The sequence below is a fragment of the Xenopus laevis genome, chromosome 8L (assembly GCF_017654675.1).
Source record: "Xenopus laevis strain J_2021 chromosome 8L, Xenopus_laevis_v10.1, whole genome shotgun sequence".
Classification (NCBI taxonomy): Eukaryota; Metazoa; Chordata; class Amphibia; order Anura; family Pipidae; genus Xenopus; species Xenopus laevis.
This window is the reverse complement of record NC_054385.1, coordinates 50,213,734-50,228,712: the sequence shown is the minus strand read 5'-3', so window position 1 is coordinate 50,228,712 and position 14,979 is coordinate 50,213,734. Positions and strand designations below refer to the sequence as shown.

The 14,979-nt window shown below is 38.3% G+C and overlaps 1 protein-coding gene across 1 annotated transcript in view; it reads right to left on the bottom strand.

The window, feature by feature from the left end:
* The window catches only part of pasd1.L (PAS domain containing 1 L homeolog), an 86,196-nt gene extending 71,623 nt beyond the window's left edge, over positions 1 to 14,573 (bottom strand). The window contains exon 1 of the mRNA XM_041572757.1: positions 13,976 to 14,573. The gene's annotated coding sequence lies outside the window, so the exon portion shown is untranslated. The remainder of the gene's footprint in view (positions 1 to 13,975) is intronic.
* Between the last annotated feature and the right edge of the window lie 406 nt (positions 14,574 to 14,979).

The window sequence follows — 14,979 nt, the reverse complement described above, 5'->3', positions numbered from 1 at the left end:
ACCTTGTGGTTCTTACAATTTGGCTAATTAAACGGTACCAAAATGTACAGATTTTTTTAAGGCCAACTGCCATTACAATGTTGACATTTTTCTGCCAGAAATATCTACAGTAAATCAAAGAAAATTATATGATTGCTGGTGGTTTTAAAAAAAAGACAGATAGAGTTTTTCACTATCACTTACTAGAAATCATAACAAGCAGAGAGAGGCAGATTGCAAACCTAAACTTTTCAAGTATCAATCTTTCACCCTTGTACTTTATCACCAATAGTGTGTGCACTTAAACAGCTCAAGGTCATACACTCTTCACACATAGACTCACTTTGATGGATTGCACTAGAGGCCTCTTCAATCTCTACCTATTTTCCTCTTTTAGACTGTTTAGATTCTAAAGCAACAAACAAAGAAAGTAGCACACAGCCTGCATAAAGACTTGCAAAATTCACATGCTTCTTTTCTATCTTTGCTTCTTTGTTCTATTCTTCAGCCTCTCTACTACAACGACTATCCACAATCAATACTAGGTTACCTAAAACACAATATATATATTCTATTCCCCACTCTTTTGTCATCCGCATCTCACTTGAAACGTAGGGGGCACAGATCAAAATTTAGGTCAATGGTAAGTAGTGTTTACTGTGCAATAAACTAATTTATTAGAGTTGCGGAGTAAGATATGTGTATTGTATTAGCCCCAATGCTAGTTTGGCTAGAAAGCTAGAAGGGCAGGTGAAAGGACCAACTGCTGTAGCGTGCCAAATAAGTGAACTTGCGCTTACAATCCTAGCAATGCTGGCACATATCCTAATCATTTACATTTAAATGTATTGTTTAGACTTTAAACTCCTGATGGCAAAGACTCCTACTACAAATGTACCATGGATTTTGGCACAATTATGAAAAAAAGCTAGAAGTGGCTAAAGATGGCAGTTTGGATTTAATCACCCACTGAATCTTCAGAACAGCTTCAGGCTAAGATGTAAACATCTTTTCAATGACATTTATTACATTTAACTCATTCAATTCATCTCCACATTAATTGTTGCACTTCCCACAGCGTTCAGATTTAAAGAATAAAAGAATAACATGGATAGGCATTAAACCTTAACTCCAATATCACAGTCATGCCTTCAGCCATATGTTTTAATATGGTCATGAAACTCCTTGGTAACTTATAATATCCTTATATTTTACAAGATGGGGTACTTTATTCACCATATATTTATATAGTCATTGTGATTCTACTCCACTAGCTTACGTTTTAGCCAGTTATTCCAATAAAAAAAATTCCTGTCCAGACACACAACTCCATTATCATTCCCACCCCCTGCGCACCACTCCCTTAGCAGAAGACAACAGATTCCTTACAATTTGTTTTCCTTTACCGCCCTACTTATTATTCCTTCCCGTGTCAGTCAGGTTTCCTTATTGCTCAATGCCTTATTCCTGTTTCTCCAGTACTTGTGCCAAACCACAGACACTTATTTTGAATTCTAGGGGTATATTCCAAGAGAAAAGAAATGCATTCAACATGTAAAAGCAGGAGAGCATGTAAATACTGTGTATAAGCAGCACACTGCCATGGGTGATCTTGTGATGTTATAGTTATTACCAGAGCTGTCTTTAGTGGATTCATAAAGGCCGGGGACCGGGGTGAATGATAGAACATAAAAAAATAACAACATGAAGTGAGTGTGTGCATATTAAAAGAAATGCTGTCAAGTCTATAAAATGTGTACAGACAGCAGGCAATGGGTTCCTATATGTAGAATGCAGGTACAACTGTATGTATGCCCCCCATAGGATTGTGACTTTAAAATTAAATGAAAATTCCCTCCAAAACTCTAAAAACTTGCTAGGACATACCCAGTGCTCATTTAAAACAGAGACACAAATGTAAGAGCATCCATGGGGTGTTTCGGTATAATTTTTAATCAAGCACCATGTATCATTTATAATTACTGGCATGATGAGGGTGATTTTAAAAAATGCAATACATCCCAAGTAATTTTACCTCAAAATAAAGTCATGATTTTTCATATACAATAGTAGCATGTAAGTATGTAACACATGCATTTAAATATGCTGATAATAAAACATATTATGCAGAAGCCTTCCTTTCACCAATGCAAAGCATATACACTAAAGCATTTGAGCACTAGTAAACATTCTGGCACAATATGTCACACTATTCATTCAGTGGCAGAAAGGGGTGTTACGTTTTGTTTTCGGTAATTTGGATGACAATACCTTAAATTGACTAAAAATTTTTTAAAAAAACCCAATAGGATTGTTTTGCCACAAATATGGATTAATGTTGCCATCAAGTATAAAGTGACCAGTTATGAGTTGTGGTTAGCAGTGCTGGACTGTTTAGGACAGGTGATGTCAAGGAATGCTGAAAGGCCTGGAGTATTGGATGAGTCTGAAGTAGCAAAATATTGGGGTACAAGGAATCTAGTAGAGGCAAGAGGTTAAGGGGCAAAATTTGCCAGCGACAGCTTCGCAGGCAGCGCAACACTTCGCCAGTCGAAAATTCGCTCAGATAACGCTAATTCACTAACATGCCATGTAGCGTCCAGGGCGCCGTACGCTGGCAAAGTTGCGCTAGCGTTAATTTGGCAAGCAGAGCGAAGTTGCACTAGCGTTGGCTAATTTGCATACAGCGGGAAGTTAAAGTTGAATGGATGTATATGTTGCAGCAAATACATTACATTGCACAAGGCCAGGGAAGCTTAAAAAAATAGAGTTGTTATAATGCCCTACACATGAGCCCAATGTATAGTTTATGTGCCATATGTTAGGAAATGTAGGGGGGAAGTCGGTTACCCAAAAAAAATTTAAGCTCTTTTGCAGGCTATCACCCTGAAAAAAGGAAAAGACGCCAGAATTTTTTTTTTCAACTAAATTTTTAGGAAGTCCTATCTACTCTATTGCACTTCGCCTGGTGTGAGTTGGCGAAGGCAAGTCTGGCGCAAGAGTTAACGTTCAGTAAAATTTGCATCTTAGTGAGTTATGTCCCTTTGCCAGAGCGCAATTGAGTGCAAATGAGCACCAGCGTCAGTCTCTTTCGCTAGCGAAGTTACGCCTGCGCCCATTAGTAAATCCGCGAAGTACCGAAATGACGTCGCGCTGGCGAATTTTCGCCAGCGTTAGTCACTTCGCCCTTTAGTACATTTGCCCCTAAGGGTTCAAGGAAGAAGGAGAGGTGATCCCCTAGATGCATTCATTAGTAGATATATATAAATTAGGGATGCACCGAATCCAGGATTCGGTTCGGGATTCGGTCAAGATTCGGCCTTTTTCAGCAGGATTCGGATTCGGCTGAATCCTTGTGTCTGGCCGAACCAAATCCGAATCCGAATTTGCATATGCAAATTGTGGGGAGGGCGGGATTTCACGTGACTTTTTGTTACAAAACAACGAAGTAAACGAATATTTTCCAATTTTTCCTTCCCCACCCCATATTTGCATATACAAATTAGGATTCAGATTCGGTTCGGGATTCGGCCGAATCTTTCAAGATGGATTCGGGGATTCGGCCAAATCCGAAATAGTGGATTCGATGCATCCCTAATATAAATATATAAACAATAGCAGAGAAATAGATCCAGGATTAAAACTACTATACTTAATGCTATATTATTTTGCCCAGAGTAGTCAAAATGCCCTGGTCTTGGCTCAAATGTCCCAGTTTTTAATCAGAAATATATAAAACAACAAATAAGGGGTTTGTTACAAGATTTGGTGCACGGGATCCCGAATAGTGATTGCTGAGCAGTTGCATATGTTAAGCCAGGACCAGGTGGAGCACTATTATAGACTGTTAGAGACAGGTTGAGGTAGGCAGGGTTTTGTTCCTCTTTAAAGATAACCAAAATCCTGTTTAATTATCCATAGACTGTCAAAGGAGTCCTAAACTGTTCCCAAATTATTCTCCATTTGAATTTAGAAGTGTTATTGTGTAGGCTTTTTACTTCTGCTGTTGTCTCATAAACTGGGCACCTTTCTATAGGAAATATCTCCATAATTGCAAACCTGTGTTTTAAACAATTGAAGACTCAAGAAAAAGTGTCAGATTTGCCAAAAATCCACATTTTATTCCTTTCTTCTACAGTGCAGCCTAGGGGAATTAAATGTCACAATTAGTCTAGAGCTGTATCACGGTAGATCCACACTAATACATTGAGCATTACTCTAAGACAAGATACTTAACATTAATTAAATGCTACATTTGTGATTGACAGCACACTACTGACCTGCCTGAACATATTTCTGATGCTATGATGTCATGGCACATATACTTCAGACTAGGGGGCAAATTCACTATGCGCCGAAGCGCGTCAATTCGCTAGCGTTGGCAAATTCACTAACGAACGCTGGCATAAATTCACTAGTGTTACTTCGCACCCTTACACCTGGTGAATTTGCGCAACGGACGTAACTACGCAAATTCACTAACGCGCGCATTGTACTGAACGCTACCTTTTTTACGCTAGACTTCCTTCGTCACCTCAGACCAGGCGAAGCGCAATAGAGTAGATAGGGATTGCTTCAAAAAAAGTTCAAATTTCTTCTAAGTCCCAAAAAACGCTGGCGTTTTTTCTATATTATGGGGTATAGGCTGAAAAAAATCAAAAATTTTTTTGGGGCTCCCCTCCTCCCCCCCTACATTTCCTAACTCATCGCAACTTAACTATACAGTGGGCACATGTGTAGGGCAAAAAAAAAAATTTATTTGATGTTTTGAAGGTTTCCCAGGCATTTGTAGTGATTGTTCGTATTCCTCCATTGAAATATGAATTTGGCGCCGTATGCAAATTAACCATCGCTAGCGTAACTTCGCTTCACTTAGCGAATCAACACTAGCGCAACTTTGCAAACTTACGCTACCCCTGAGCACAACTTTGGATTTTAGTGAATTTGCGGATCGCTGGCGAAACTACGCCTGGCGAAGTGCGGCGAAGTTACGCCTGGCGCAACTACGAATCTTAGTGAATTTGCCCCTAGGACTGTGAATAACTCACCATGTATTTTTACTAATTTTGCTTTTTTTTACATTCCAAGGAAAAATACAGAATGGATTTAAAAGATGTATTATATTGGATACCTTCGGTCTTAATGAGCAATAAAGTAGATCAGATTTTGCTTGCTGAGAAATGCATCATGATCTGAACAACACTGAATTTCAATTTCCCCCATTTCTTGGTTAGATTCTCTACACTTTGTTGCACAAAATTGTTTTGAAATCCAATAAAAACTGCCCAACAAAAATGCCACCATAGTGCCGCTGTATTGCAACATGAATATTTTTGGTTCAGTTTGTACATGTGATCACATTCTAAGATGTAAACTGCGGCTGTTTTAATATAAATTCCAACAACCCGGCTAAAGATAATGTGAGCTGTATTTTAGCAACAGTTTACACACTATACAATCTCTAGTCTCATAAAAGGAGACATTGTTCATAACACTTAAATACTCAACACAATACTCAACACAATCCAACAATCCACAACCATCCATATAAAAGCTCTAAATGCAGCCAATGAGAGGGGGGATAACTTCATTTATGCAGCAATAAAAACAGAGAAAACAATTTACACAGAAACAGGGACCAGCGAATTGCACTACAAAAACAATGATTTCTTCCAGTTATAAAAGAAAAGTAAATTGTGTTATTTTGGGGGTTTTCAACAACGAAGTACAGGTATAGGATCCCTTATCCGGAAACCCGATATCCAGAAAGCTCCAAATTACGGAATTGTTATCTCCCATAGACTCCAATTTATCCAAATAATCCAAATTGTTTATAATTGATTTCCTTTTTCTCTGTAATAATAAAACAGTAGCTTGTACTTGATCCAAACTAAGATATAATTAATCCTTATTGGAAGCAAAACCAGCCTATTGGGTTTATTTAATGTTTAAATGAATTTCTAGTAGACTTAAGGAATGAGGACCCAAATTACGGAAAATGCTTTTTCCGAAAAACCCCAGGTACCGAGAATTCTGGATAACAGGTCCCATACCTGTACCACTTTTCATTAAAAGAAAATGTAGAAACGATAACAAGGGGTCTGCAGTCTAGGCAGATTCTCCATTCAAGAGTTTTAAATATCAGCTGTTTTATTTGTCAGTGGCTCACCAGGCTCCGGGTCTAGTTTAGACTTTAAATTATTTTCTATATGTAGCTGAGTTGTTACCCACTAGTTATCTAAGCAGTTAGCTTGAGACTCTCTGGTTATATTGAAAAGAAGCGAAAGAAGTGGTTTTATTCAGAGCAATCTACAAGACTAGGTTTTAAGGATATCCCTGCTTAAGCATCAGAAGATCAGTCAGTCAGTGGCTCAGACTATTTAACCTCCTGTTATCAATCTTTTCCCTACTTTCAACATACACCAAATAAACCTGAAAAAAAATCTATACTACAATCTACTATGGCTGTTAGGGGTGGAGATGGAAATTGTTGTAGAATATAAAAAATCAAAAGCTTGAACCCACCTTCTTTCCTCATAATTTTTATGTCTCTAGGAAGAGCGGATCTCCTAGGCATAGCAAGATTTAATTAAATGGACAGTATACCCTTTTGTGCAAAACAAATTCAGTGAATAGGATTTGTGCTTTCATACCTTTTCAATGTTTTTGTTGTTTCTTAAGCTTAACAGGACATACAGGTGGATTGAAGTTACTTCATGTTTGGTCTGTACGAGTATACAACCTCCTTCACCCTTTGTTGTGACTGCATTGTTAGTCCATTATGCAGGGGGTTATTTTGAACTAGGAATCTAATTATCTACCTTGCAAGAACAAAAATGGAGTAGATCCAATTTCCCTGTTTGCACTATTAATCAAAAAATATAAAAAAAAAAACATAGATTTTTTTTAAAACAATGGGCAAAAAGGTAGAATAATGTGCCTTTAATGACACATTAGCATTCCCTAAAGCAGGAAGAGGTCACTATTATCATTTCTGCAGAGTTGATGGGCTAACCAACTTGAGGTATTGGCATTTGTTTACTGTGTTCATTGCCTATAAAAACTGAAATATTTAAAACATTTTAAACATTTAAAAGGTAGAAAAAAGATGCATAACTGTCTCTTTTATAGTACATAAATTAGAAACATACACAGCTTCTCGCTTAAAACATTTATTTGTGCATTTTAACCACAGCAAAATTGCATGTTAACACATTAACAAAACACAACACAGTGCAGTGTCTCCTGACACGTTTCGCGCTATTGGGCGCTTCATCAGAGGAGGTCCTCTGATTAAGCACCCAATAGCGCAAAACGCGTTATAATTGAAGTGGACCTGTGCATATCTCTTACTACACAGATAGCATTTGCCCCAAAATCTTTAATATAACTGTCTCTTTGCACAAAACCTGTGGCATAAAAACATTACAACTCATAAAGGTTTATTATCCCCACAAGTAAAATGATTCAAAATGATGTCAGAGCTTCTTTACCGATCGAATGCATGAAGCATACGTACATAAAATGGAAACAAATACAATTAGCATGACCACTATAATTAAAGAACAATTAATAAGTTCCTTCCATCAACTACAACAAAGCAGAAACCTCATTTACAAGCTCATCTTCATGATGAGTATTTTGAAGACTGAAGACAATGCACTGTTCTAAAGATAGAAACATAGTGTTAAAATGCCATAAATGTCTGGGCTAGAATCATATTTTCGAATTAGCAAGGCGATAAAGGAAGTCAGCTATTTTGGTCAGGTTTTTTTTTATTATTAAAGATGTCTGAACACAATGCTAATACCTCCCAAGCCTCCATCTCCGTATGCACACACTAGTGACCGAAAAACTGCCACAAAAAAATACCCATTATCTTTAATACATTTTGAGAGAGAAAAAACGCCTGTTGACTTGCATTTGAAGTGAGGAAAAGTGCGCATTCACTGCAATGCATTTGGCATGAGAAAAAACTTCAGAAAACGCACCCAATGACTTTAATGCATTTGGCATGAGGAAAAAACTTGAGATATAACACCCACTGACTTCAGGGCATTTTGCACAAAAGAAAGTAAAGCAAAAAAAACACCAATTGACTTCAATGCATTTTGCAAATTCTTCACTTTTTCGCAAATTCGCGAAAAATGGACAGATTCGTTCACTACATAGAACCAATGAAAAGTTCAGTGAGGTTTCAAATTAAAGGGGCTTCAATTAAGTTAACTTTTAGTATGTTATAGAATGGCCAATTCTAAGCAACTATTCACTTGGTCTTCAGTATTTATTTTTTCTAGTTTTTGAATTATTTGCCTACTTCTTCTGACTCTTTCCAGCTTTAAAATGGGGGTCACCCTATCTAGAAACAAATGCTACACATTTATTGTTAGATCTACTTTGTATTACTCATCTTTCTATTCAAGTCTTCACATATTCTTATTCCAGTCTCTTATTAAAATCAGCGCATGGTTGCTAGGTTAATTTTGACCCTAGCATCCAGACTGTTGAAACTGAAAAATGGAGAGCTGTTGAATAAAAAACAAAATAACTCAAAAACCACAAATGATAAAAAATGAAAACCAATTGCAAATTATCACTCTCTGCATCATACTAAAAGTTAACTCAAAGGTGAACAACCCCTTTAAGTTTATATGGGTTTGGATTCATGTAAAATAAAACATGTTACCTGCCATGTTTATTAAAGGAAAACTATAAACCCAAAATGAATACATAAGCAACAGATAGTTTATATCAAATTAAGTAGCATATTAAAGAATCTTATCAAACTGATATATATATATTTAAGTAAACATTGCCCTTTTACATATCTTGCCTTGAAACACCATTTCTTGATGGTCTGTGTGCTGCCTCAGAGATCACCTGACCAGAAATACTCCAGCTCTAACTGTAACAGGAAGTGTGGGAGCAAAAGACAGAACTCTGTCTGTTAATTGGCTAATGTGACCCAACATGTATGGTTTGTTTGTGTGCACCGTGAATCCTATGATCCTATGATGATTTTTTAAAATGGCAATTTTCTATCTAGGATTACCTAATGGCACATACTACTAAAAAGTATATTATTATGAAAATGGATTATTTACCTGAAGCAGGGTTTTACTTATGAGCTGTTTTATGTATATATATATATCAATATTTTATTTAGGACATTCTTTATTTTCCCATTTTATTTTCTTCTACGCCACAACAACTTTTGTTGTGAAGTCTCAGATAATTATTAGTTCCCCATGTATTCAAAACAAGAATGATCGTGACACCATTATTTTACTAGATGAAGGATTGGGAGAGGCGTGTTTCATTGGAGTGTGAGAGAGAACTATAATTCTGTTTGCCAACGTCCATCTGTATGTAAGCAGCTTTGAAGTGGGTGGGTCTAGAACCACCTTAATATGTTCATCTTGTTATGACTGCAAAAAATACATTGGACGATTGTCATAGAAGTTTTTTGAAATGTAACTTTCATGCATGAGCAAGCAATCTTCCTATTTATTAGGTGAAAATACATTTTATTGATCATTTTCTGCAGGAGGGGAGATTGTACTAAGATATTTTTCTTTTGTTGAGGAAAACACAACAAAACTTGGGTTACGCATTAGGTGATTACTTCTGTTTGACTATGAACATACCTGTTGGATTGTGTGCAGTTTAGACAAATGTGCAGAAGGCCAGATTGCGGTGATCTGATTCTTTGGCACGTGGGCAATAAAGAAACAAGAAAGGGCCTTTTCATTATTTTAAGCAATCAGCTCTGTTGCACTGTATCTGATAACGGATACATGGGGACAAGCAACAGGAGTGAAGATTGTATGTTTAATGTAGTTACATTAAAAACACATGGTGAGATGACCGCTTCATACACACTCTCTCTGGAAGGAAATATTCTGAATGATCCCTAGTTATTTCTGTCTAATATTGTTCAATTAAAAACACATGGTGAGATGACTGCCTGATATTGACTCTCTCCAGAAGGAAATATTATATATAATCCAAAATTATTAAACATCCTGTAACTACTTCCTTACCATCTAAACACAGCCAATACAACTAACATCAGCTGTCAAGGCAATATCAAGACTTATCTCTTAGTTAAGGATTATACAATTTATAACAAAGTGTTTATATGAATAAAGAGAGACGGGGCACATTGCACTGGATGCAAAATATCAGAATTATATAAAATCGGAACTATAATTAAAAATCAAACAAAAACCACGCAAAAAAATACAATCCAGTAAATGGAAAAAAAAGTTCCCATCCCCTAATTTGTAGGCACTCATGTTAGGGATCAGGACATATTGAGCCCCTGTACAGGTAGTAAGGACATGGCAGCCTTGCACCTGCCAACACTGTGTTGTGCACCTAATGCCAGTTTTTTTTTTTACCAAGAAAGTTGCAGAGAGCAGCCATACCCGGACAAAAGGGCACTCTGAATAAGCACTAAAGGGATTACTTTTTGCTCCTTAGTGCTCTTGCACTTCTGTCTAGGGTCTAAGTAAATGATCCCTACAACTGGTTTTCCACTGGTGGATGAGGACCTTATATATCCTGATATTAACTACACACAAAGGAATAATGGAAAAAATGCACCAACCCAGGGAAATTGCACGGTACTGCAATTTTACGTTCCCCGGCATCCTTATTCAACCTGTACACAAATGTTGTGGTTATTCCTCTGCTGCATATGCACAAATCCAAAGTCTGTGCTAGGATTGCATGGTAAGTCAAACGGCAGTCGGCATAGTGCCACTTTTTTCCCCAGAACTATGTGTTTCTTTCCAAAAGTAGCACTTGCCTAGGGGAAAAATGGAATCAATTTAATTCACGGGGGGGGGGAGCAACAGTAGATCAGTCTATCACTCTCTATTAAGTTATATGGATAATACAGCTTTCCTTTAGTATCCCAGGGGGTAACATTAAAAACTACATCACAAAAGTAGCTTTAGAGCTCTCAGCTATTTTTAGCTTTATAGAAGAAGGTTGTTATTTAGCTTGATTGTAGTAAGCAGATCACACCTTAGGAAAGGCCTGTTACACCCTGCTGTGTCATCCCAAACCATGGGCAGCAACCTTCTATAACTAAACCATGCATCCCAAACACACAAGTTCCTCTTTAATGACAGCCAGGAAGAAAACAGGAGTGACATGTCCTGTGCCAGCCCGTATAATATGCAACTTTATTGTTTCATGGCATTAGTAGGTCAGTAAGGCATAAAAACAAGTTGCTCTCAGACTGGGAGGTTTTATATGTAACATTTAAAATTGCAAAGCAAAATCTACAGTACTGCATTATCCATGTCCTTTTCAGTAGGCTACACAATGTTCTCTACTTTCCTTTCCCACACCTTTATCTGTCACTGAGTAAAAGACATTGATGCTAAGAGTAAAGGCACAACTTGTCTACATAAATATTGCTGTTGTTACTGAAGTCAGCATCTTGGTGTGTTGAAAAACACCTTCATCATAATGAGTTCTGGTTGTCTTGTACAAGATGGCCGTTGGTGAGTCAACAGTAACAATAAGCCGGCTGGTGTATTGATCTGTAGCACAGGCGGGTATCACTTAATAGGCGAAGGGGTGAGGCAAATAAAAATGTATCCCTGGATGTCATAAATGTTGTATCCTGTATTTAAGAACCTGAAATCTATAAGAATTACCCATCTTTCAAGCTGTCCTCTTTCTTGCATGCTGTTTATAACATAAACACAAATACAAAGCACCCTGGTATTTCACTGTTGGTTGTTGGAGGGGTCAGATAAAGTTGTTTAACAAGTATTTATTAGTGAGTGGGGTGAGATATTAATGGAGGTTACAGGCATCTGGAAATATCAAAAATGTCCTGCCTTCAGCCCAGACGGCAATAATAAGGACATCGGTTTGACATCACCTGAGAGTTACAGCCACACAATTCCCAAACACTGAACAAATATAAATCTCTTCTCCTCATATTAAAGTGGACCTGTCACCCAGACACAAAAATCTGTATAATAAAAGTCCTTTTCAAACTAAACATGAAATCCAATTTCTATTTTTTATTAAAGCATTCATAGCTGTTGTAAGCTCATTTAAAAATCTCAGCTGTCAATCAAAATTGTCTGCCCCTCCTCTATGCCAGTGGCATAGAGGCGGGGCAGACAATTACTTTCACTTCCCATTCAGCACTTCCTAGATGTCACTGCTCTCCCCACATTCCCCCATTCTCTTTACCATTTAATTGTATAACTAGGGCATCGGGATGGACATCGGGTCCCCTATTCTGGTGCACAAACGAGATTTTGAGATGATACAAGGCTTGTCTTAATAACAGTGTCCACAAAATGGCTGCTGCCTGCTTGCTATAATTTTGAAATCCCAGACTGAAGGAAACAAGATTCAAATAATTTATATAGTGTAATAAAGTTCATTTTGCTTGACTAATGTGATAAAATAGGATTTTGAATATTTTTTTTGGGTGACGGGTCCCCTTTAATTAACACATATTAGATACAGGCCCAGCCATGGACACCAACATTATGCAGGGCATTTGACTTTATTCTCTCTATAGGTAATGGGGTTTGACTCCTTGGTTATGTTATGGGACCTGGGGTTTTTCGGGTAAGGGGTCCTTCTGTAATTTAGATTTCCATATTTTTAGTCTGCTAAACAATCATGTCAAATTTAAATAAATCCAATAAGATTGTTTTGCCTCCGATAGGTATTAATGATATCTTAGTTGGGATCAAGAACAAGGTGCTGTTTTATTATTACAGATAAAAGAAAATCATTTTTAAAAATGTTAATTATGAGTTAAAGGTGGGAGATGGTTTCCCGATAATTTGGAGCTTTTTTGGATAATGGGTTTCCAGATAAGTGATCCCATACTGCAATAAGGTTCTGGTACACTGCCTACTAGGGCAGATTAACCACAAATTTTAAGTCTGACTTTACTTTTCGAATATTAAAAGTTGTTGGTAGGAGTCTGGTACACGCTACCCACTTTAAAGGACATACATTCTCCTTTAAATACATTTTACTATATAGACTGGCCTATTATTAGCAACTTTCCAAATGGTGCCCTCCTCTTCTCCTTTTTTTCATATTGCAGTTTAAAAACTCTAAGGATATCAGGGTCGCTGTTACTTTATATTTATGTTTCTGTAGACGCCCTCTCCTATCCATCTTCCCTTCTGACTTTCCTACCACTACCTTAAGGCATGTGGGACCCCAAAATCCAGATATTCCAAACTGAACGGTTACAGAACAAAAAGTAAAATAATACAAAAATCATTAAAAAAAATTAAAGATTAAAATCAACGGCAAGTTGCCAAGGCCCACTATTAGTTACAACATACTAATAGTTTAAGGTGAACGACACCTTTACAGAAAATGGTAAATATTTTAGTCCACAAAAAAAGACTTAATAACCCATAACTAAATAGTTAGATTCAAGTTTGATGTGAGTTTTGCAAAGTTAAAGGCTACACACATACAAACATCAGCACTGGGGATGTTGAGTAGCACCAAGGTGAGTTCCACACTCTCTTATTGGTCAGCTGGAGCCCAAATCTGCAAGAAATCTGGGCAACTTTTGTAAAATTCTGGCAGAATTAGGGTAGGCAAGTTATAAAGAATTTATACATGAAAAAGAAGCTAACATCATGTTTTGAGTTACAGTCACCCCCTATTTTCTCATGTGTAATATTGTATTATATATGTGTAATATTGTATTATATATGTGTAATATAGTATTATATATGTGTAAGTATTGGTCACTTCTGGTGCAGGTTTTTCCGTTTTAACTCTAAATACAAAAGAGGACTTTTGCGAGAGACTCTTAAAGTTTACCCCTGGTAGCCAGACTGAGGCATCCCGATGTGACAGCATTGGCTGGCTATTGATGCAGTTGTGGCTAGTAAGTTGAGTGCTATAGACTGGCAGGTCCCTAGGCTGGTGTCACTCGCTCGCTGGCAGCAGAAAAAGCTGACAGTTTGGTACGTACCTTGGTCAGTTAGAGGGGCGCTGTGCCATGCCAGGACCCCGGCGCTGTACTAATCCCAGCGTCTTCTCTCAGTCCGATGAATAAATCCAAGAGGTAGGGAGACACAAATTCCCAGTCTCAACATGACATCGTGATCCAGGAGTCCCCCCAAAAAAGTATCCGGGGCGGCGGGCAGCGGTGTGAGGAGGAGACAACAGCAATGAGAGCACCTGCCTAATAGCGCAGCTCCAATGTCACCTACAGTGCGGGAGATCAGTCCGAGGCTTGTGTAACTCGCAGCTGTGCTTAACCACTGCTACTGCTCCTCCTCCTCCTCCTCCGGCCTCTGGATGGGAGTGAGGCAGCACAGCGCTGAGCCGCACTACTCTCAGAAACTAGGTCACCCAGGAGCAGCGCCTGACAACATCATTAGCAACCGGCCGCAGAGCTGGGAAAGGAGGTCTCCATGAGAGCTGATGGCTCCTTCCTTCCTGTCTTCCACTCCTCCTCATGTGCCTCACTTTCCCCATTCTCTGGCCACTTCTCTCTCTCTGTACTGATGGGGGACGGGAGCCGCTAGCTCTTTCTCTCTTCCCCATAAACAGGGCAAGAAACACATACTAAGCTTATTATCCTTCTGCTATTTATCATTAATTGCCAGTACTCGGGGGTGCTGGTTGCATTACAAGGGCTAGCAGGTATACCAGGCTTCTGGAAACGTTCCCTACTAGACAGTGTATCAAAGGGGCCTTAATGGTACATTTATATAGGGCCCAGTTGGAAACCTCTCTGGCTTTAGGCCTTTCCTTGTTACTCTCATCTCCCATACTAGACCTGTCACCACTAGTTCTCTAATCCCAGGCACCCTATCAACCACATATTTTATTCCCCCTCCTCCCACTTCATAAAGCTCTATTGGGTACCATCACATTCTTTTTTCCCCTGTCTGGGTGATTCTTACCCCCACCCAACCCTGGGGCAGCTTCCCCTGCACTTACCATAACAAGGGGTCCAGGGGGGTCTGC